The 23,321-nt window shown below is 42.6% G+C and overlaps 1 long non-coding RNA gene across 1 annotated transcript in view; it reads left to right on the top strand.

The window, feature by feature from the left end:
* Positions 1-23,321, top strand: part of LOC118093467 (uncharacterized) — a 441,102-nt gene that overhangs the window by 278,334 nt on the left and 139,447 nt on the right. The window contains exon 5 of the long non-coding RNA XR_009557561.1: positions 17,263-17,336. This is a non-coding gene — a long non-coding RNA (uncharacterized LOC118093467). The remainder of the gene's footprint in view (positions 1-17,262; positions 17,337-23,321) is intronic.

The following is a 23,321-nucleotide window of genomic DNA, read 5'->3' as shown; positions in this document are numbered from 1 at the left end:
CTTTCCCAATTTTGAACCAATCAGTTGTTCCATATCCAGTTCTAACTGTAGCTTCTTGTCCCACATAGAGATTTCTCAGGAGACAGATGAGGTGATCAGGCACTCCCATTTCTTTAAGAACTTGCCATAGTTTGCTGTGGTCGACACAGTCAAAGGCTTTTGCATAGTCAATGAAGCAGAAGTAGACGTTTTTCTGGAACTCTCTAGCTTTCTCCATAATCCAGCGCATGTTTGCTATTTGGTCTCTGGTTCCTCTGCCCTTTCGAAATCCAGCTTGCACTTCTGGGAGTTCTCGGTCCACATACTGCCTAAGCCTGCCTTGTAGAATTTTAAGCATAACCTTGCTAGCGTGTGAAATGAGCGCAATTGTGCGGTAGTTGCAGCATTCTTTGGCACTGCCCTTCTTTGGAATTGGGATGTAGACTGATCTTCTCCAATCCTCTGGCCATTGCTGAGTTTTCCAAACTTGCTGGCATATTGGGTGTAGCACCTTAACAGCATCATCTTTTAAAATTTTAAACAGTTCAGCTGGAATATCATCACTTCCACTGGCCTTGTTATTAGCAATGCTTTCTAAGGCCCATTTGACTTCACTCTCCAAGATGTCTGGCTCAAGGTCAGCAACCACACTACCTGAGGTGTACGAGACCTCCATATCTTTCTGGTATAATTCCTCTGTGTATTCTTGCCACCTCTTCTTGATGTCTTCTGCTTCTGTTAGGTCCTTACCACTTTTGTCCTTGATTATGGTAATCTTTGTACGAAATGTTCCTTTCATATCTCCAATTTTCTTGAACAGATCTCTGGTTTTCCCCATTCTATTGTTTTCCTCTATTTCTTTGCATTGCTCATTTAAGAAGACCCTCTTGTCTCTCCTTGCTGTTTTTTGGAAATCTGCATTCAGTTTCCTGTATCTTTCCCTATCTCCCTTGCATTTTGCTTGCCTCCTCTCCTCCGCTATTTGTAAGGCCTCGTTGGACAGCCATTTTGCTTTCTTGCATTTCCTTTTCCTTGGGATGGTTTTCATTGCTGCCTCCTGTATAATGTTATGAGCCTCCATCCATAGTTCTTCAGGCACTCTGTCCACCAAATCTAAATCCTTAAACCTGTTCCTCACTTCCACTGTGTATTCATAAGGGATTTGATTCAGATTGTATCTTACTGGCCCAGTGGTTTTTCCTACTTTCTTCAGTTTAAGCTGGAATTTTGCTATAAGAAGCTGATGATCTGAGTTACAGTCAGCTCCAGGTCTTGTTTTTGCTGACTGTATGGAGCTTCTCCATCTTTGGCTGCAGAGAATATAATCAATCTGATTTCGATGCTGTCCATTTGGTGATATCCATGTGTAGAGTCGTCTCTTGTGTTGTTGGAATAGAGTGTTTGTGATGACCAGCTTGTTCTCTTGACAGAACTCTATTAGCCTTTGCCCTGCTTCATTTTGAACTCCAAGGCCAAACTTGCCAGTTGTTCCTTTTATCTCTTGATTCCCTACTTTAGCATTCCAGTCCCCTGTAATGAGAAGAACATCCTTCTTTGGTGTCATTTCTAGAAGGTGTTGTAGGTCTTCATAGAATTGGTCAATTTCACTTTCTTCAGCACCGGTAGTTGGTGCATAAACTTGGATTACTGTGATGTTAAAAGGTCTGCCTTGGATTCGTATCGAGATCATTCTGTCATTTTTGAGATTGCATCCCATTACAGCTTTTGCCACTCTTTTGTTGACTATGAGGGCCACTCCATTTCTGCTACAGGATTCTTGCCCACAGTAGTAGATATGATAGTCATCCGAACTGAATTCGCCCATTCCCTTCCATTTTAGTTCACTGATGCCCAGGATGTCAATATTTATTCTTGTCATCTCATTTTTGACCACATCCAGCTTACCTCCACTCATGGTTCTTACATTCCAGGTTCCTATGCAATATTTTTCTTTACAGCATCGGACTTTCCTTTCGCTTCCAGGCATATCCGCAACTGAGCGTCCTTTCGGCTTTGGCCCAGCCGCTTCATCAGCTCTGAATCTACTTGTACTTGTCCTCCGCTCTTCCTCAGTAGCATGTTGGACGCCTTCCGACCTGAGGGGCTCATCTTCCAGCGTCATAACTTTTATATGCCTGTTGTCTTTGTCCATGGAGTTTTCTTGGCAGGGATACTGGAGTGGCTTGCCAGTTCCTTCTCCAGGTGGATCACGTTTAGTCAAAACTCTCCACTATGACCTGTCCATCTTGGGTGGCCCTGCATGGCATAGCTCATAGCTTCTCTGAGTTATTCAAGCCCCTTCGCCACGACAAGGCATTGATCCATGAAGATAAATGCTCAAATTCCCTCAGCTCATTGAGCATGCTCAATCCTTGATTAGGCTGCTTTGTGGGTGGGGTGAGGATAAGGTTCATTTCCCTTCCTTCCTTAAATTTCACACTAAGGAAGTTCCCAAATATGTAAAAACTGATACCTTATGTATGTAGCTAGCCCTATTTGTCTGCCTTCCTGATAGACATGCTTCCATCAAGTTTCCTACTTAATGATATAGTAATTGAATTATAGTAATAAATCCTTGAATATAAAACACTACTGGAGAGCCCATCATTTCTGCAAGCACTATTGGGGGCAAACTCTACAGAGACACATTGTGCTCTGCTCATCTAGCATCTGGGGTGGAAGATGAGGCAAGCTTCATCCCTACTGCAAGCCTATCTTTAAATTCCTTACTCTTGCTTTATCCATGTTCATGAGTGGATGAATGTCATTCATTTATAGGGCAAAGAGTAAAAGAGCAGTGTTCATGTAGCATAATTGGAGCGGTAGCCGAATCTGCCACCTGCACTAGTAACCTGAGGCTCCAGAGTGAGTATGTTTCATTTCCCTCAGTAGTGTCCCATTTGACGCTTGCTTCCCATAGAATTCAATTAGCAAGCTATGTTTAGTTTGTGAGAAGTTCATCACTGGGAGTGGCTGTACCTACCATAGTAAAGAGCTCACTAGGAGAGGACCTTCAGTCTACAAAGGCTGTGGTAAATGGAATCAAGACTATTTAGGTCTTTATAAGCTGAGACCAGAACCTTAAAATATGCTGGTTATCCACTGTACAATAATAACAACATGGCGTGCCTGTATAATTTTTTTAAGTACAGAACTGGAATGACTTCAACAGCTGCTGTTTTCAGCTAGTCAATGCAAGGATTATATCCAAAATTGTGCTATGTAACATCACCTAGACAGCTATTTTGAGTCATCAGGAATACTGTTTGATAGACTGAATACTCTAGTTGTTCTTTGTATGTAAATGCCTCCTTTGTCTTCATTTCTTACACAGAAGGATAGAGAGAAAATTACATAGAAACTCAATTCATTTCCCCCTACATTATAAGTTTTAGACTTCTAATGTAACATATTGCTCTAAATTCTCTGTCATTTCAGGAAGGAGCTTAATGAATAATTTTAAAGCATATTGCATATTTCAGGAGGCTGGGTGTTTGAATGCCACTTTCCCTTAAAATACTAGGTCTGTTATGATATTTATTGTGGAAATGAACTGCAGTGTTAAAAGAATTTACTTCCAGGGTCTGTTGAAAAATAAGAGAGCTTTGCAAAGTGATTGTAAACAGCAAATAACATATTGATAAATTACTGAATTGATAATATTTTTTACATAAACAGGAAAGGATCAGCTTGAGGTTGAGATGATGATGATGATGTAGTATCAGATTTCTTACCTGTCCTTCACCATAAGATCCCAATAAATATTAAAATGATTTGCATTCAGAATAACAGGGAGAGTCCTAAAATATCTATCTCTCAGGTGTCACCTTCAGCATACAACAAAAACTATATAATGAAGGTGTCAGATACAGCTTTGTAGGGAAGGATTCTATAGCTTGGGGCTGACACATAGAATGTCTGTGAGCCACCATTTCCTGAGCCTCCAAATGTAATCTTAAATTATCTATCCTGAATTCATTCAACATCCTGAGTATATGGCCAATGGCCAGTGTCAATGTAGTCATGTTTATAGCTAACAAAAGTGAATCTTGCTTTTTTACCTGTGATTCACTGTTTTTTGCAAATTACCATTACAGGGTTGTTGTGCAAAAGGCCTTCTGAAGAGCTTCTAAATGAAATATCATTTCCTTATTGACTCCAGAGTTTTGCTGTATCCTCTACCAAAGAATGAATGCATAGGCTGAAATGTAAACGGAAGCATTAGTCAGTGATGAGTAGGCATTGCAAGTTTTCTGTATATTTCATGCTACTGAAATGTTTGCCTGTCAAGATATCGCTTGGCTACTCAGGGTCAGTTTTCTGAACAAAGATCATAAGCCAGGCTGTTGTTTTTTTCCCTCCCACAACTTCACCGCTTTATTTCTCTGTGAGAGAACGGAAAGACATCCTCAGAGGCTCAAAAGCATCCCGGTGAGAGTGGCAAAAGAAACACACCCGCTGCCTCGCTTCTTCCATGGAGGGCTTCTCAATGGAGGGCCAGGCCGGCACTTCGTCATCCTGACAATCAAACCTGCCGCCCTCGCGGAAAACCCATAAGCCAGGCTGTTTGAAAGACAGCTATAAAGGGACCACTCCACATAGCAGCTATAATGCACAATAACTCTTCCCCTTTTGGGTTACCTACCATGGGGAGAACCATGTCTTGCATGATCGTCTGTATTTTTCTCTATTATTATTATTATTATTATTATTATTATTATTATTATTAATTATACGCCACCCATCAGGCTGGGTTTCAATATAACTAAAACCATAATAAAAAACCAATCCTTAAAAACTTCTCTAAACAGGGCTGCCTTCAGATGTCTTCTAAAAGTTAGATAGTTGTTTATTTCCTTGACATCTGAAGGGAAGGCATTCCACAGGGAGGGTGCCACTACCAAGAAGGCCCTCAGTGATCTCATGGACCACTTAAAAGTGCATCATAGACCATAGGTTAAAGCTCATTCATTTGCATTATCCCTTGGACTTAAAGCAGGGGATGGATGGAATCTTCAGTTCCATGAACCCTGACCACTTTTGTATATTTCACCATGACATCTGCAATCTGACTACCTGCTTAGCAGAACCATGCATTCACAACGTTCAATAACAAATTGCAAATAGAGAGGCATTCCCAGAAGTTGCAGAACAGTTATGGAACTCCCTTTCCTTGGAGATTCAATAAACCATGTCAAAGAGAATGTTCCTTACATGCACATTCCTGACTTCTGTATCTTCACATGATGACTTGAAGATTTGAAACAGCCATCACAGAGAGCATTTCCAATGACAAAGTTTTGGGGCCTCTGAGGGATGGTCACCTTGGATGGCTCATCTTTGCACACAGTGATTCCTTACCACCACCACATTTCCTCCCGTGAAGAAACCATTCCTACATTCCAGACAAGGCGGGGATAAATGATAAAATATAATATGCATTTACTTCTTCCTTAGACGACTAATGATACATTAGATTGCTTTATATTTCTTATCTCCATAATGCATACTTGGGCAAATAACATATTTCAGTAATATATTTTGAGTGGATACTGACTTCTTTGTTAGATGTATTGACTGAGATAGATGACACAATAGATCTATTGATAAAAGTACAGTATCTGCCTTTTACTGAGCTCTGATCCAGAATATTGGTCTACTGCATCTACTCTGAATAGCAGCAGCTCTGCTAGCAGTGGCTGTGATGTATGTACAGTGCATCTAAATAATAAGTGTTAATAACAATACTACACAATCTGCAAAATCATTATTATGGCCACTAAACTGTATCTTCAGATTATGAAAAATTGGTTGCATGCTTCACTGCTCTTCCATATTAACAACTCACTGCACATAAAAAACTAGCCTGTCAAGACTGTTTTTCTACATGCAAGAAATTTCCTGTATTGCAGGGGGGCATGTAATTCAACCATACAGTCCAAGATAAACTTAAGAACACCTCCAGACTGGTTTTCCATAGATCCTGAACAGCATGGGACCCAAGGTGAAACCCTGCCCTATATTGTTTGGCCTGGATGCCTGGAATTCCACATTAAAATCCATCTAATCATACTATATGTAAAAATAAATACTTTTGTGATGGGGGTGGGGAATGTAGACTAACTGTAATTATTCTATAGTAACTCTGATCTAGCCATCACTCATGGCAGAGAAGGAGGAGGATATACTGTTCCCAGGGTATTGTGATGTGAATGGGGAAGTCCAATCCTTCAAGACATCATGTGTGCATTGGAATGCATATCATGCTTAGGATTATAAGGGTGTACAGTTTGTTTCATTGCATAATTTTTCTGGGGTGCACAATGTGTCCCTGACTAGGGAGTAGGGATTTGGAGCTTTGAACATCAGAGGGAATTGGTGTGCAGAGGCAATATGATGATAAATGATGCATGGAGACAGCATGGGCGTAGGCAGGGGGCAGGAGGGGGCAGCTGCCCCCCCTAGAAGCAAAAAAATAATGTATTTTACAGACCATAACCGGCACTTTTCCCCTCCAAAAACTGAAGTGGAAAGGGCTTTGCTTTAGCAAGAGCAGCTAAGTCTCCGCTTGCTGGGGGGGGCACAGCTGTAACAAAAACACATCAAATAAATAAAGCAAAGTGGCTACTACCGTGTTTCTCACAAAATAAGACGGGCCTAAAAAATAAGACATGGCAGGCTTTTCACGAGTTGATTAAATATAAGACATACCCCAAAAATAAGCCGTAGTGGGGGGGCAGGTCTGGCAAGGAAAGGAAGGCGTTTAAACACCTTCGGAAGAGCCAGCAAGAAGCAACAGCTTTGGCGCTTGGCGCGTGCCCACAACCACCTCCGCAGCCGCTGGGATCACTGTCGCTGCAGCCACGCTCCTGTGCGCTCTTGGCGCTTCCCCTGCGGCCGCCTCACTGTGTTTTGCGGAGGCGGGGCCGAGGGACTCAGCGCGAGCGGGCAGAGCAGAAGGAGGGCGGCGGAGATGGAGCGGCCGTGAAGCACGGGAAAGCGCGCACGCGCCCACCCACCCTCGCCATCCCGGTCAGGCAGTGGCGGCTTTAGTCAGGCGGCCATGGAGACTGTGCAGCTGCGCCACCCGCGCCGGTGAGAAGCCAGAGGGGAAGAGATGCGCGGTGATGGTCAGGGTGGGAGGAGGCGACCTGGGTGCATGTAGGTTACGGAGGCGGGTCGGTGCACTTCTCTTCCTCTTAGGCCCTTTCCCACCCCCGCCCCTTCTCCTCCGCTTCCTCCTAGGAAACGCGCTACTTCGTCTTAACTGCTACCCTCCTCGCATCTTCCGTCGGAGTTCGCGCGCACTGCCCAGAGTTGGCTAAATGCAACTGGAGTTGTGCAAAAGGCAATGGAAACAAATAGCCGCTCATAGGCAAAAACAAATAACAAAACCTTTTTGGGAACTGCCTGTGTTGTAAAGTTCTCTGTTTAAACTGGGGCGGGGGCTTCTCGACGATCAGCTGAGAGGCGGGCTGATCAGGCGCCTCTTCGCCGCCGCCACAGCGCTCAGAGCGCTCACCCCTAGTCGCCCACGAAGATCATGGGCTTCACCTGCAGCCGCAGCTGCCTCTCACCAGGCTCTTTGCGCTGCGCTGCGCTGCCCGAAGCGGCTCCCGTGCAGCCGCCTCTTGCCAAGCCCTCCGCCGCCTCTTCTCTCACAGCCGCCTCCGCAGCTGCTTCCTGCTCTGCCAACGTGGCTGTGCTCCTTGGATCACGGCGTTTCTTCTGCTCCGCAGCAGCACGCAAATGGGCAGCCTTGCTGTTTTTATTTTCTGCTCCCTGGCTCTCCCCGGGTCTCGCGCGGCGCGTGCTGCCAGCTCTCACCCGGTCCCGCTGGGTTGGGGCTCGGCGCGGCGCACTGTTGCCGGCTCCCACTTAAAAAAATAAGACATCCCCGAAAATAAGCCACCGTGGGGTTTTTTAAGGAAAAAATAAATATAAGACGTGTCTTATAATATGAGAAACACGGTAGTAGTTAAACAGTTAAGACAATGGAGCAGATATCCCCAGGCAAGATTCGATAGCTGACCACTTCACCCTATTGTTCTTCAGTGGGAGTTGTTAATGAGCATTCAGGAATCGCATTAAGAGTTCTATTGGCGATTTAATGAGGGTGCAGAGGATTCAATTTGACTAAGGTGGCTCTGCAAGGCTAAAAGGAAGTGAATAAGAAAGGGGGGGTGTAGCTTTGACAGACACAGTGATGTTTATAAAAAGTGGTGTTCCATTCTGCCCCTCCTCCTGCATCTGTATACTGTAAATCAGGGGTGGCCACCTCCCAAGAGACTCTGATCTACTCACAGAGTTACTGATCTCACAGACTCTGATCTACCCCCTTTTGGGGGGTTCAGGTCAAAGCTGTTGAGGTTTTTTTAAGGAATGGAAGCCCTGTTTTGGGGGGTTTGGGTCAAACTTGTTGAGCTTCTTTTAGGAGGGAGGGAGGCCCATTTTTGTTTAGGGCTTCAGGTCATAGTTCAACTTTTTTTAGGGAGGAGGAAAATTTTGGGTGAGCTTTTTTTAGGGGTGTCAGTGACCTACCAGTGATCTACCACAGACATCCAGTGATCTACTGGTAGATCACAATCTACCTGTTGGACGTGCCTGCTGTAAATCAAGCAGAGAGAAAGCTGCTTACAAGGCTCCTGTACAGGCGTACCGGTATCTTCCTCTTGCTGCAGAGTTCCAGCATCACAGCGTCACCCAGAGGTACCCACAAATATGAGTTATCCCTCTCTCTATTTCTTCCTTCCTTCCTTCCCTCCCTCTTCCATCCTTAATAAAATACTGGGGGGGGGCAGATAAGCCCCACATAGAAAGCCCATCAACATGGTGGGATGACTCTTTCAAATACGGTATTTACTAGTAATTGGGGGGGGGAGGCACCTAGGCCTCTAGGAGTTGGCTGCTATGCCTTGGAGTAGGACAATTCAAGAAAGCAGAATGATGCACATGCTATGGTAATATATCAATGGAATCATAGAATTGTAGTCGGAAGAGACCACAAGGGTCATCTAGTCCAACCCCCTGCAATGCAGGATTTTTTCCCCAAGGTGGGGCTTGAACCCACGACATGGTTGAAATATTATGCTGATATGCAGCAACGCCTCGGAGCTGTCGTGACTGCGGCCGTGCCTTGCCTCACCCTCACCCGCCCTGCCACCCCCTCTCGCCTGCCCGACCCTCCCGTCCTCTCCAGCCAAGCAGGGTAGCCGCCAATGCTGCCAGCCCCAGAAGCACAAGGTGGCCGCTGCCGCCGCCGCCGCCACGATGTCATCGGGCCCGCTGGCCCTGTAGCCCCACCCACATTCCCACTTCGTGGCCCCTCCCGTGCCTTGGCCCCGCCCCTGAACGACCATGGCTTGGGCGCCCCCCCCCCCCCTAGTTTTGATCCTGGCTACGCCCCTGGGAGACAGTGAAAACCATCTCAGGACCTATCAAAGTCTACTTCCTGCCTAATGAAACCCAAATTCTGACTCATTTTAGCATCAGAATATTTAACCTTACTTTAAAAAACACCTTTAACATCTTTAAACTTTTTCACATGTAGGATTTCCTCCATAACTACGAGGGCTAGAAATTTGCTATTTATTTATTTTGAAGGTTTATAAACCACTTCACAGTCAGAAGCTACTGAAGCAGTGTACAATATGAGAAGATAAAATACAAAGATACAGATTCAATAAACTAAAAGCAAAAACAAAAAAAATCATTTCAACCACTGCATAGTTAATATTCCACAAAATGACTGGTTTGTACTTGGTATTCTTGAAGAAAAACAACTTTAATAGTCACTTAAATAGCAATATGCTAGGTGCTTGTTTAATTTCAGGTGAGCAAGGCTAAATCCTGTACTGTGTGTCAGGCCAATGGCAATCTGAGAAGTCTCCATGGTTGTATTCAAAGGGTAGGTGCTCAAGCTTCTAAGCAACCTCCATATTCTCTGCTAGTTGCCATAGTATATGCTGCACCACCATAGATCCATCCCTGGCATAGTTCCAGTGGAAGCAGATATATTGGGTTGTATTCAACTAGCTGTTATGCAGAGTAGTCTCCTTAAAGTTAATAACCATGACTGCCTTAGGTCCATTCATTTCAATGGACCAATAATCTGAGAAGAATTAGTTAAACACAACCCTACGGATGGAATTGACCTAACAAGCCCTTATCAGTAGAATCCCTGTGCAACAGGACTTACCCGCTTTCTGTCTACCCACCCACCCTGAAATTGGCTCAGAAGGGTCAGAAGAACCCGCAGAAGAGCACAAAGTGGATGGAGAGGGCTTGCACAGAGGGAACATTTGTCATCATAGCGCAGCATTGAATTGCTCCATGTCTTTGTCTGCCTATTATAGAGTGAAGTGTTCCCAAAAGATCTGATGCCCATTTATGGTGCTGGTGTTTTAGTCTGCAGCACAGGCACAACCTTGCAGCTTTCCAAAGAGCCTCCCCATGGACGATGCATTTCTCACTAGAACTGCATTCTTTCCAACTGTACACTCAAAACACACTTTCATTTTGGCGATTCACTGATATTTCATTGGCTTAGTCAACCTAATTTGACTCAGTCTTATGTAGAATAACTCGTGAATGTTTTAATATATTTTCTAGTTATAATTCCTGATGCTACAGCAAATCTTCCAAAAGAAGTTGAGTACTGTAAATAGAAAGGGATGCGGGTGGCGCTGTGGTCTAAACCACAGAGCCTAGGGCTTGTTGATCAGAAGGTCGGCGGTTCAAATCCCCACAATGGGGTGAGCTCCCATTGCTCGGTCTCTGCTTCTGCCAATTAGCAGTTTGAAAGCACGGCAAAGTGCAAGTAGATAAATAGGTACCTCTCTGGCGGGAAGGTAAATGGCGTTTCCTTGTGCTGCTCTGGTTCGCCAGAAGTGGCTTAGTTATGCTGGCCACATGACCCGGAAGCTGTCTGTGGACAAACGCCAGCTCCCTCGGCCTATAGAGCGAGATGAGCATGGAACCCCAGAGTCGTCCACGACTGGACCTAATGGTCAGGGGTACCTTTACCTTTACTGTAAATAGAGACTCGTGGCTGGCACACTGCATGACAAAATGTGTTTCAAAACTGAACCAAACACAAATTATGCAGAAATCCACGTTTTATCTTGAGCTACACTGAGAAAAATGAATACAGTATACATGTAAATATTCTTTATTTCCTTTTGTATATTAAATTTCTATCCCACCTTACCCAGAGAAGAAAATCATGTCATGTTTTCTTGACTTTATGTACTGTAAATGCGGAAACTTATTTTTTTGGTGACAGAATTTGTATTTTAGGAGTGGAAAGATCTACATCTGCTCCTGCAAGATGTGTATACTACAAAAATAAACATTGTTATTAATGACAGATGGACTACATGCAAAATTCCTAATTGTTGTTGTGTAAAGTTTTGAATCCTGCTTGGTCACCTTGTCAAAACACTACTTATTTTGCAATCTGGCCATAACTGAACCTTTTGGTGAGGTTGGTAGATGATTTTCAACAATAATAATAATAAATATTGATAATAGAAATGCCACATAAAATATCAATAACTTTAATGTGCAAGGTTTGTTAACACAGAAAGCAAACAAGCAAACTTGCTCTCCAGTGACTGTCACTAATATTTATTCGTCCAGTGACTGTTAATCAAACTAAGTTTACAGTCCCGTATAGCACCTGTCACAGGTGCTGATCATTAATCAGCTATTACGGCAGTTTATTCTGCTGCTGACAACTTGCAATTTTCTACTGAATCAGCTAGTTTGTCAGGTGGGAATTATGGCAAAGCACATGTGACAAAACACATCACCCATTTTTTTCCCTTTTTTATCCCCCCCCCTCTTCTTTTTTACATTTTCAGGCTTCTCTCTCTTCCTCCTACCCCTCTTCCCTTCTCTCCCCCTCTCTTCCTTTTTAGACAAACAATATCTGGGAACTCAGAAGTAATAAGGCGGAATGTATAATTAATTACCCAGCTTGCTCTAATTAGGGATGAATAAGTTGTGTCCCTCTCATCATCACAAATGTGGTGATGGGTAATACCAGTTTATGCTGTATTAACTGCAAATATGCAATCCTTCTGAGAGCACTTTTGTTGATGAATTTGATGAATGTGACAATAATTAGCAGAGACAGATGAGAGCTAAATTACTACTGACAATGTAATGCTATCCCGCTTGAGGGTCTGAGAACGTGGTAGGCTAACATGGCAGGGACTGGGGCCTCATTTCTAATTAATAGTCTTTTTTTTTCTTTTTTGCCAGTGGGGGAAAAAAGAGGAACGGTAATTGTTTTCGTCAAAGGCTGCAGGGAGTTATCAGGGTAATAAAGTTAATTAGCAGAACAAACATCCTTTCACTGCCTTACCAGATTGAGGAAAAGAGGGTAATTCAAACTGCAGAAAGATATGACTAGATGAGATGATAAGGAGAAAATTTTTTACACAGGAGGCCGACAGAAGAGAATCCAATTTTTCCCTTCATTTTTTTTTTCTTTTTTGGCTTGGCTTCTGGAAATGAATTACACATTCCCCTCTTTCAGCTACACAGTTGCTAATGTAGAAAACTTTATTGTTCACAATTGCGAAGGGAAATAAAGTTTTCAAAGGATCATGTTGCATTGTTAAATTTTGTCTAGATCTTTCATATCATGATTGGTTTGTTATATTAAATGCACACACATAAAAAGAGGTTTTTGTCCCCCTAACATTTAACTCTATTGAACTGGTGGTGCTCTTTTTTCAAATTGAAGGCTATTTTTATTCAATTATTAATGCAGCCACTGGACTCATTAAGCTGTGTCATTTTACAAAGTTGAGAAATAGTTATTGCAGGGTTCCAATTAATTGAAAAATTTCTTAAGAATCATTCTTGTTCTGTTTGCTGCGGGGTCTCTTGGCCATCACAGAAGTAGCCCTAACAGATCATTAGTTTTCACTATTGAATATAAAGTTTTTTTCCAGATGTTGAGATTCTTAGGTCTGTGAAAAATAAAATTAATCCTTAACACAATGTAATGTAGCAACTGGTCTTCAGATGAAGTCATAAAGATGCTAGAAAAATGCAGGCCTTCTTATTTCATGTGTTAACAAATCAATTTGGATTTCTCGTTAATTCATTAAAAATACAATAAATGTTGAGGGGTTGTAGACAAGCTTTCTATTAAGTTAACCATGATCTTTGCATTTTTTTTAAAAAGTGAACTTCCTTGCTAGCTCTTCTGGAGGGAGAAACATGAATTCTGCAGCACTAAAAACAATATTTTACAGAATTCCAAGCTTTCAGAACATCCATTGGTATTCAAACTCCATTTCATGATTGATTTGCTTCTTTCGCTGTTCCTGGATTCCCCTGCAGCATATGATTTGGCTCACAGCTTTTGTCCTTTGGTCCTGTATGTCCTGAAGGCTCTTGGAGTTGTTCACTTTGTTGGTGCCTTCTCAACTTGTAGCACATTGCAGTTTGTGTTTTGTATATTAACATGTATAAGGTTGATGAGTGATGGGCATGGTGCCTTGGGAAGCAATTTGGATCAGTTTATCTTCAGGCCTCTTTTAACTTTATGATTCTGTAACGATGATATTGGGTTGGTGTACTGATTGTACTAAAATAGAAACTCTACATGAAGGCCATTTGAATTCTGAATATTTTTCATAAATGCTTACTTTGCTTAATTTATTCTGCTCCCATTGGCCACAGCCCCATTACCATGTGGTTTCAGGTTGCAGTCTTAAGAACTAAAAAAAGCAACTCTGAAATTGTCAGGGTGCTGAACTTTACACCCAATCATAGAATCATAGAATTGTAGAGTTGGAAGGGACCCTGTGGACCATCTGATCCAACCTCCTGCAATGCAGGAATCTGAACTAAAGCATCCATGACAGATGGCCATCCAACCTTTGCTTAAAAACTTCTAATGAAGAAGATCCCACCACCTGTAGTGGGAATCTGTTCCACTGTCAAACAGCTCTTAATGTCAGAAAGTTGTTCCTGCTGTTTAGTCGGAATCTTCTTTCTTGTAACTTGAACCCATTGGTACCAGTCCTACCCTCTGGAGCAGGAGAAAACAAACTTGCTTCATTTTTCATGTGGCAGTCCTTTAGATATTTGCAAATGGCTATCATATCTCCTCTCATTTTCCTCTTTCCCAAGCGTAACATACCCAACTCTCTCAACTGTTCCTCATAAGACTTAGTTTCCAACCTTTTATCATCTTGGTTGCCTACCTCTGCACACATTACAGCTTGTCAATATCCTTCTTAAATTGTAGTGCCTAGAACTGGACACAAACACTGAGCAAACAGGGCTGGCCCTAGACATTTTCCCACTGTAGGCAACATACCATGGTGCAGCCCCCTCCCTGCCTCCACCATTGTGCCTGCAGCTCTTGACACTGCAACTGCACCCACATCTGTGGCTGTGCCTGCACTGTTGCCATGACACAGTTGTGAAGGCAACCATGCTGGGATATCGGTGAGGGTGAAGGCAGGGCTGGCAACAGTGGGCACGGGGAGAATACAGAGGGGGTCAGATTTACCCCTGACAAACTTTTACTGTATTGTTAGAAAGATGTATAGAGGTTCTTTGAGACTTTTATACCACATGGAACTAATTTAATACTTCCACAGTCTGTTATAGTTGCAGTCTTTTTCTGAGACCAACTATAGAGATAGGAATTGTGAGAAGTGACCAGCACAATTTTGCCCTAGAGCAGTGGTTTTCAACCAGTGTGCCGTGATAATCTGGAGTGCCTTGAATGATGGTCAGGGGTGCCATAGGCAACACTGGCCTCGGTCCCTCTTTCCTTTCCTTTCCTCCCTTCCTCTGATGCCCTCTCACATCTCTGCCTCCCAAAGGCTTGCACAGCTGTTTGTTGCAGCAGCCCTGGCTATAAGCTCCCCAGGCAAATGCTGGCCAAGGGTTGCTGTGTGAGGAGGCACCTCTTTTGGGGGCCAGGGGGGGGCAGCTCAGAAACCAGGGGCAGCAGCTGCGGCTGCCAAGGAGAGGAGAGAGGAGGCTGAGGGAACTCTCCACAAGGGAGGATGTTTGAAATGGGGTTGAGGGGCTGCCAGCTCTGCAGGCAAGGGGTGACATAACTGGGCTCCTGAGCCCCACAGGGGTGCCGCAAAAAGAATGTAGTTGGTTAAGGGAGCCATGGACCCAAAAAGGATGAAAGCCTCTGCCCTAGATTATGAGATGGGTTTATTTGTTTTACCAAAGTGATACCAAAATGCATTTTCATGTGGTTTAAAGGTATCTTTCTTGTGTCTGTTCCACATCAATTTGTGTGCCCATGTAATATTTCTTTTTAAAATAAGAGCAAATTCTTATTTGAAATAAGTCAGATTGATTTCTCAAACTGCCACCAAATACAAAAGAGGCTGATTAATGGCCTGCAATTGTGAGGACTCATTTCTCAGTCCTTTCCGGATAACTAGGAATCCAGGCACAGAGGCCACTATTTGAATTTAACCTTTCCACTGATAGCAGTGGTAGCAACAAGGGATGACACCTTACCAAAAATAGCACAAGCCTCTATTTAGAAATATGTGGATTTGAATAGTTAGCTGGCTATGTTCTCATATCTCTCTCCTCATTCAGTCCATTGCAGAGTACAACAATTATTACTATTAGCAATGCTAATGCTAATGGTACTGGAGCATTACCATTATATTTTCCACTGGTCTTCCAAATCACATAGGGTGGCACACATGGTTTCCCCCGCCGTCCATGATATCATCATAATCCTGTAAGGTAGGTTAGTTTGAGAGATAGCAGCTAGCTCAGTGAGCTTCATGTCTGATTGGGGATTTGAACTCAGGTCTCCCATGTCCTAATCCAGCCCACAAAACATCATACCACACTGTCATAAAATGATACCTTTTGCATCCTTAGTAGTTGTGAGGCAGGAGGGTTCTTGATGTCATGATGTGATAATTCAGGCTATTAGCGCCAAACCCCAGGGAGCTCATGTGGGTCAAAACATGCTGTCCCAAGCTTGCAGGTGGGGAGTATACATGGGAAGTTTTGGATAATAGGTGATTGCTAGCATGTTGGGATTAACCACAAACATGCTACTGTTCACAGATTCAGCCCTGCATTAAATATTAATATTTTTATTTGAAGCATTTTTACTCTGCTATTTAGCTGAAAACTTGATACAAAAGGGAAAGGGATTGGGGGGCAGGAGGAAAAGAGCAGACTGAGGCTTACCGTAGTTCTTAGAACAACCAACTAGAATGAAAACAGTTCCAGGAGAGGAGGTGCCAAACATTGCTGGTCTTTCAGCACAACTGATGGTGACCCTGTTCTCCTTCTCTCCCTCTGCTGCAGCACTATGAAATATCCCTTGATATCATGAAGGCTGCAATTCTCATAGCTGCCAAGTTATCCCTTTTTTTAAGGGAAATTCCATTATGCTGAATAGGCTTCCTCGCGAGAAAAGGGAAAACTTGGCAGCTATGGCAATTCTACATCTGCTTACTTGGAAGAAAGCCCCCTTAAACTTTGTGGATCTGTCTGTCTGTTTGAATTTTTATACCTCCCTTCATCCAAGGATTACAGGGTGGTTTACAATATAAAATCACAAAATACATAACATACTAACCAACAAAAACAATACCCCCCTTGCCCCAGTATTGTGCTGTATATGTGCTGATTCTGCTCTTAATGACTTATCCCTTAGCTGAAAGTGTGAACTGCCTCCATTTAAAAGTATTGTGCTTGAGATTATGCAAGGTCACATGAAATCCTTGTCTCTGGTGTCATCACTTGATGCTACAGTGTGTGTGTGTGTGTGTGTGTGTGTGTGTGTGTGTTTTCATCCTCTGTTGAACTTCCATATTATTGAAACCTTATTGTCATGAGTCATTCACTATATATTTCAGGTGTGCATATTCCTCTTGATCTGCCTCCTAACCCAATTTTATTTTACAAAATAATTGAACTGTCTTCCCCTAATCATTGACTGGCACAGCTATCCAAAATGATAATACACCTCCATGGCATTACGAAACTGCATGCAAGAAAAGATTTGTACACAAGGTGGGGATGTTAGCAACCAGCTACATTTTATCCTTGTCACAACCTCACAATAAATAACAAACACATTGTTTTCGGTCTGAGAGCTCTGAAAGATAAATTTGGGTGCTCGTGCTAAGACTGAGCGATATGAACCATAAATCCTGGGATATGAAGGACTGCCTAATAAACACAGATATCAACATTTACTGTTGAGTTTAAAGGCAACTAAAAAAAACAAAGAATCTTCCTATCTTTCAGGGTTTCTCATTTCTTCTGAAATAATTCATCATGAGACTCCCAGAACATTTCAAGCACAAGTTGTATCAAGTAAGGTAGGTAGCTATAATGGCTGTTGTTATTTGCCTGTTTTAAGCACCCAGTAGCTGTGGTAAGAGCAGCAGTTCAGACTTGCCTACTGAAAACGGAGTGCCTTCTTTCAAACCAGCGTAGGACAAAGTCTGAAACTAAAACCAGGGAGAAGGATAATAAATAATGACAACAGATGTTTGTAAACCAAGGGGCTCCTGTGTTCAGTGTTTCCATGTGTTGTCTTGTCTTGATGTGCTGTCAGCCTCCTCTCACCTGGGACTAGTGATATCTTATCAAAGCTGAAGCAGTTCCTTTTCACCACAAGCAGATAATAGCGCCTTTCAATTTGTCATACGGAGAGTCTAAAAGAACCATGGGAACGATTGGTCAGGTGACAACTTGATGGACAGCTTGACAGCCCTTAAAGCATCATGGGAAATGGCTGTCACCTGATTTTTTTTCCAGAGCTACCAGGGAGATAACCTTCAGTGTGATATGGGGGGGGGGGACCTGAATATTTGCAGTTGGGTTTGGTAATGGCATCATGTTTGTTTAATTGATAACGTGGATGAATTGAGATGATTTGAAATGCTGTCATCTAAGCTGAGATAGTTGCAGCCTGCAGATGATTCTGACATATATACCTAAAAAAATAAAAATAAGTACTTTAGTTAAAATGAATTTGTTCTCTAAACATTGATGATAGGTCAAGGATTTTTAGCATTAATTACTGGTTTCTTTAATGTTCTCATTTATTTTACTACTTCTGCTGTTGCTATCACTTCCATTGCCAACTGGCTACTGCTAATTAATGTAGTGTGCTTTACATACATTTTAAACCCTATACGTAGTGGTATATAGGCTCTGTAAGTGGGATGAAAAGCATAACTGAAATAATTGGTAAAGTTCTGATTAACACAAATAATAGCAGACAGAGGTTTGATGGTGTTCTATAATAAATGTTTTTTTGATACGCTGCTTTGACGCAAAAACTTCAACTGTTGCTCCCAACTGTATCATTGTGATATGTACAGTGGTACCTCGGTTTACAAACACAATTGGTTCCAGAAGTCTGTACTTAACCTGAAGCGTACTTAACCTGAAGCGAACTTTCCCATTGAAAGTAATGGAAAGTGGATTAATCCGTTCCAGACAGTCTGAGGACTACTTAAACTGAAGCATATTTAACCTGAAGCGAACTTTCCCATTGAAAGTAATGGAAAGTGGATTAATCTGTTCCAGACGGGTCCGCGGAGTACTCAGCCTGAAGCGTACTTAACCCGAGGTATGAGTGTAATTGGTTCCGGAAGTCCTTACTTAACCTGAAGCATACTTAACCTGAAGCGAACTTTCCCATTGAAAGTAATGGAAAGTGGATTAATCCGTTCCAGACAGGTCCACGGAGTACTTAAACTGAAAATACTCAAACCGAGGCATACTTAAACCGACATATGACTGAATGTTGTATGGTGTATCTGTATGTGGTATGGAATCATAGTATGTTTGTTAAATATGAGTTATTGGTTTTATTTTTATTGCCTTCCACCATGAGTGCTAGAAAGACAGATACTAAATAGTTTTATTAATTACATTTTCAAAATGTGGAAGGTCATCCAAAGGCCATCTAGCCCAACTTCCTACTTTGAAAGAAGTACGTCCATCTTTAAAATAAATTAGGAGGCAGATTACAATAGGGCTCTTCGTTTGTTTGTTTGTTTTCAAATGCAGGCTTCTGCTTTCCCTTTCTTATTTCCTTCAGCTTGAGGGCCGCTTTCCACTTTCCCTTCTGATGGACACATTCCAGCCAGGCAAAACACTCAAGGAGAGTGCAACCCAGGGCTGGTAAGGGGTGTAACCTGGGAAGAAGGGGGCAGAAAGAGAGGCCTGGAGGGTCTGAGGTTCCCTATTCCCATAGGTGTCAAGTTTTCCCTTTTCTCGCAAGGAAGCCTATTCAGCATAAGGGAATTTCCCTTAAAAAAGGGAGAACTATTCCTGATTTACATTAGAAGAAAGTGGAAAGTGGCCCTCAAGCTGAAGGAAATAAGAAAGAGAAAACAGAAACAAACATTAGAAGACGCGTATAAGTTTTTTTTTGCAAAAGTTCTTTCCTTTTGAGTTATATTTTATTAAACTTTCAGAAAATTCACATATACACTCTAATACATAATATTTTTTTCTTTTCTTTTGTCGACTTTCCACCCCCATTTTCCATTGTGTTTTTTTTATTTCTCCCCCTTGCTGCACTCTATCTTCTCTCTCTTATACCATAGTAAGAATACAATGATCTCTAATTCCTTCTGTTGCTCATAGTTCAAATCCTGCCCACAAATACATCATACTACTGTATAGTATTTCTTTAACTTGGGTTTGCAAAAGATCAAGACCATTGGACTTCAGTGGGACACAGAGCATACAGTCAGCTCATAATACTTCAAGTTTTAATCTGCACCTTTCTCATACTAAATTAATTAGACATGTACAGGTGGCAGAGGGGCTATGGCCCTGGGCGCAGGTTTTTGAGGGGGCACAAACCAGGCACCCCCATGCAGACGCTCCCAGTGTGGTGCAGCCTGGCACTCCTATCCTGCACGTCAGATGAACCAATGTCTGCAGAGAGGAGTGGTGGGCCATGCTGAGGGCACCTGCTTCAAACCTGCTAAGTGCTGTGCTGGCTGGCTGGGTTTCCACCTGTGTGGGCAGGTAGGCAGCTCAGCTCAACCCTGCTTGGCTCCGATGCAGAGGGTCACTCTGGTGATGTGAGCAGCAGGGGCTAGGGTGCCAAAGCAGGCTTTTTAATCCTCTGTGCCCCACCCCCGGTGCCTGCACCCCACGGGCAGATGCCTCAGGAGCTAGGAACTCCTGCTCCACCGCTGAACACATACTCCTGAGATTAAGTGTATGTCTGTATTTTAATATTTTGTTGGAAGCCGCCCAGAGTGGATTTCTGTATTTTAATATTTTGTTGGAAGCCGACCAGAGTGGCTGGGGGAACCCGGCCAGATGGGGCGGGGTATAAATAAATTATTATTATTATTATTATTATTATTATTATTATTATTATTATTATTCAAAGTGGCTTCCGTATCAGTAGCTTGGATATAAACACACTGAGGATATCCAGTAGCACCTGTGTACCTGTCCTGCATTGCTTTCTTTGAAGCACAACTCAGGTGCTTGATTTGGACACCGCACCCTAAATTGCTTAACCTCTGTATACCAGAGAGAGCACCTTATTCCTTCTCTCCATTGATCAAGGATGCCTTCTGTTCACTGCATCTGGTTGATAAGGTTATGCCCAAAGCAAACCATCCATCCAGTTGGCAGAGCAATCCAACCCCCTTTTTCACTGGCGGGGGATAAGCAGTTTGGATTGCTCCCCCTCTCAGTGTTGTTACTGGCTCTCCAGGGATTGAGGCAAGAGTTTTCCCCAGACCTACCTAGAGTGGCTATGGATTGAAACTGGTACCTTTTGCTACTGAGATATTGGCAGTTTCTCCCATTTGAAAACAGGGACTTCCTTAAATTTCCTTAATCAAGGTTATGCTGTGTTGGGGGTTTTTCCCCATTCTCAAGGGCTCCTCCACAATTTTGAAATACCTTCTCCTTGGGAGTCATCAAAGTATAATCATTAGCAACTTCCAAATTCAGAAATAAGACATTAAAAGTACAGTGGTACCTCGGTTTACAAACAGTCCCGTTTACGAACACCTCCGTTTACGAACGACGCGGACCCGGAAGTGTTTACATCCAGGTTCTGCGGTGTTGGATGCGCAGACGCGATCTGCGCAGCTCATTTATGTGCAGAAGCGATCTGCGCAGCGTGTGTGTGTGCAGAAGAGCTCTATCGGCGCTTCACGCACATGCAGAAACGTACCTTCGGGGAGCAAATGCCTCCGTTTATGAACGCCTCCGTGGAACGGATCGCGTTCGTAAACCGAGGTTCCACAGTAAGTTTGTGTGTGTTGGATTATTATATATTAAAATAAAACAGGAAGAAGTTTAAACCCTAGCACTTCATGGGGTTTATATTTCACTCCCTTCCTGTTATTCTAGAACATATCAAGAACAACTTGAATGTTGTTGTTTTAACAACTTATGCCAACTCCTTTCTTTCCCCCACTTGTTTCAGTACATGTAAAGCCTAAATCTTACCTCTTCCTCCCCACACCCTCTTCCCTACATGCTTGAAAAGCATTCTGTTTTCTGTATCCCTCAATAACTCATTTTGCCATATAACCTGGAATTTCCTTTTGCAAAGCTTCCTGGTGTCAACAACATTGTTCCACCTGTTCTTTCATCAGGACAACCCTGGAGCAATCTTTCTATCCTGCTAGTCATTTCCACCTTTGGAAAATCCTTTCTCCCCCTTTCTGTATCCCATAGGAAATCATTATTGATATATGTAATAATGATTTTCAGGACCAAGTTAAGAGTGCATCAGCTTGCAATGTAATTTAGAAGCTACTTAGCACATTTAATTCCACATAGATCAATGTTTCAGTAGGTTCCAGCTATTACTGCAGTCAACTTGTCTAGCTCCAAAAAGACTTTTACAATGCATAGTATATTTTACCCCCAAAACAGACATAGAATCATGGCTCATAGACTGAAACTATTAAGGTACCTGGAATAGATTGGAAAATCATTACAGTCTAATCCACAAACCAGTCTGGTTGGAGTATTTGCTTTTATTATGAAGGTCAATTAGATCAAAATCAACTCATGTCCAGCATTCCAAGTAGTCGGGTCATAATTACAATCACTTTTATTTATTTATTTTCATTCACATGAATGAAACTGTTGTGAGAAAAAGAGTCAGTATGGTGTGTAGGCCTCTAACCTGGGAAACTGTTTCACATTCTGTTTCAATCTAAAGTGACCATATGTAAAGGGGGATAGGAGCATTGCACATTTTTTAAAGTGTGGCAAAGAAGAGAGAATTTTAGCAGGCATGAGAAACAGAAAAAGCATCTGCCAGAAATCTCTTTTCTTCTAGAGAATGCTTGAAGAACAGCAGCCTGGCCTTCTTTTGTGGGTGGCCTCTTGAAGCAATCTTCACTTTTTGGGTAGCCTTAGGACAAACCCCGTCATCTAAAGAAATATTATTGTGATGCTTTGGTCATGGACCTAGAGTGGGCTACAAGTCTGAACAGATAATGTAACAAGCCAGGAATTGGTTTCGGCATTGTAATGGATGGATTTCATGTAGGGCACTTCCACAATGTCGTGCTCATCAAAATGCTACCCCATTTCTTCTCTCTAGTTTATCCAGATTTATCATTTCTGCTGGGTTAAAAAAGGCAACACCTGGATTTTCTGTGGAAATGGTAATACTGTATCTGATTTAATGGAAAAATAATATGACACGGCATTTGAAGAAGACGTCAAGTGGACTTGATGCAAAACGTGCATGCATGACCAGCACCCGAGTCCACAATAAATTGCCTTGCATAAGCACCCTTAGACTTGTGGCTTGGTGTAAAACATTTGAGTTACTATGTGCAGAACTGTACACGTGTTTTTATTATGGGAAAATAAATTTGAAATAACAACTACTATCCTTTGCATTTATTCATCATTAGTTACACAGATTATCATTGCCACTACACTGTACACTTATATTAAAGGAGTGGGGGAGAATCCAGCATTTTACCTTCTTTTAACCTCCCTGAGTTTATGCACAAAAATGAGTGAAGAGGTTTCTAATGTATGTTGTGTGCCGGCTTCCTTTCCTGGCCCTATGGCTACTCCATTTCCCCCCAAGGACCTCTGGCATTGCAATGTGCATGGGGACTTGTTGCCCCCCCCCCCCGGTATGTCTGAAATGCCCAGAGATACGTTAACTCTGTGGAGGGCCTAGCAGATGGTGAATCTGGATGCAGATTTTTTTTTTTTAAGATGAGCATGGGGAGGTCTCTTTTTAGCTTTTCACAGCTTGCTGTGGATGGGCTTATTGTTCTAGTCAGCTGTGAGTTACAGAGTCTATGGTGTGAGATACAAAGAAGGAC

Source organism: Zootoca vivipara, chromosome 5 (assembly GCF_963506605.1).
Source record: "Zootoca vivipara chromosome 5, rZooViv1.1, whole genome shotgun sequence".
Lineage (NCBI taxonomy): Eukaryota > Metazoa > Chordata > Lepidosauria > Squamata > Lacertidae > Zootoca > Zootoca vivipara.
The sequence above is the reverse complement of the archived record's forward strand: the minus strand, read 5'-3'. Positions and strand labels throughout refer to the sequence as shown.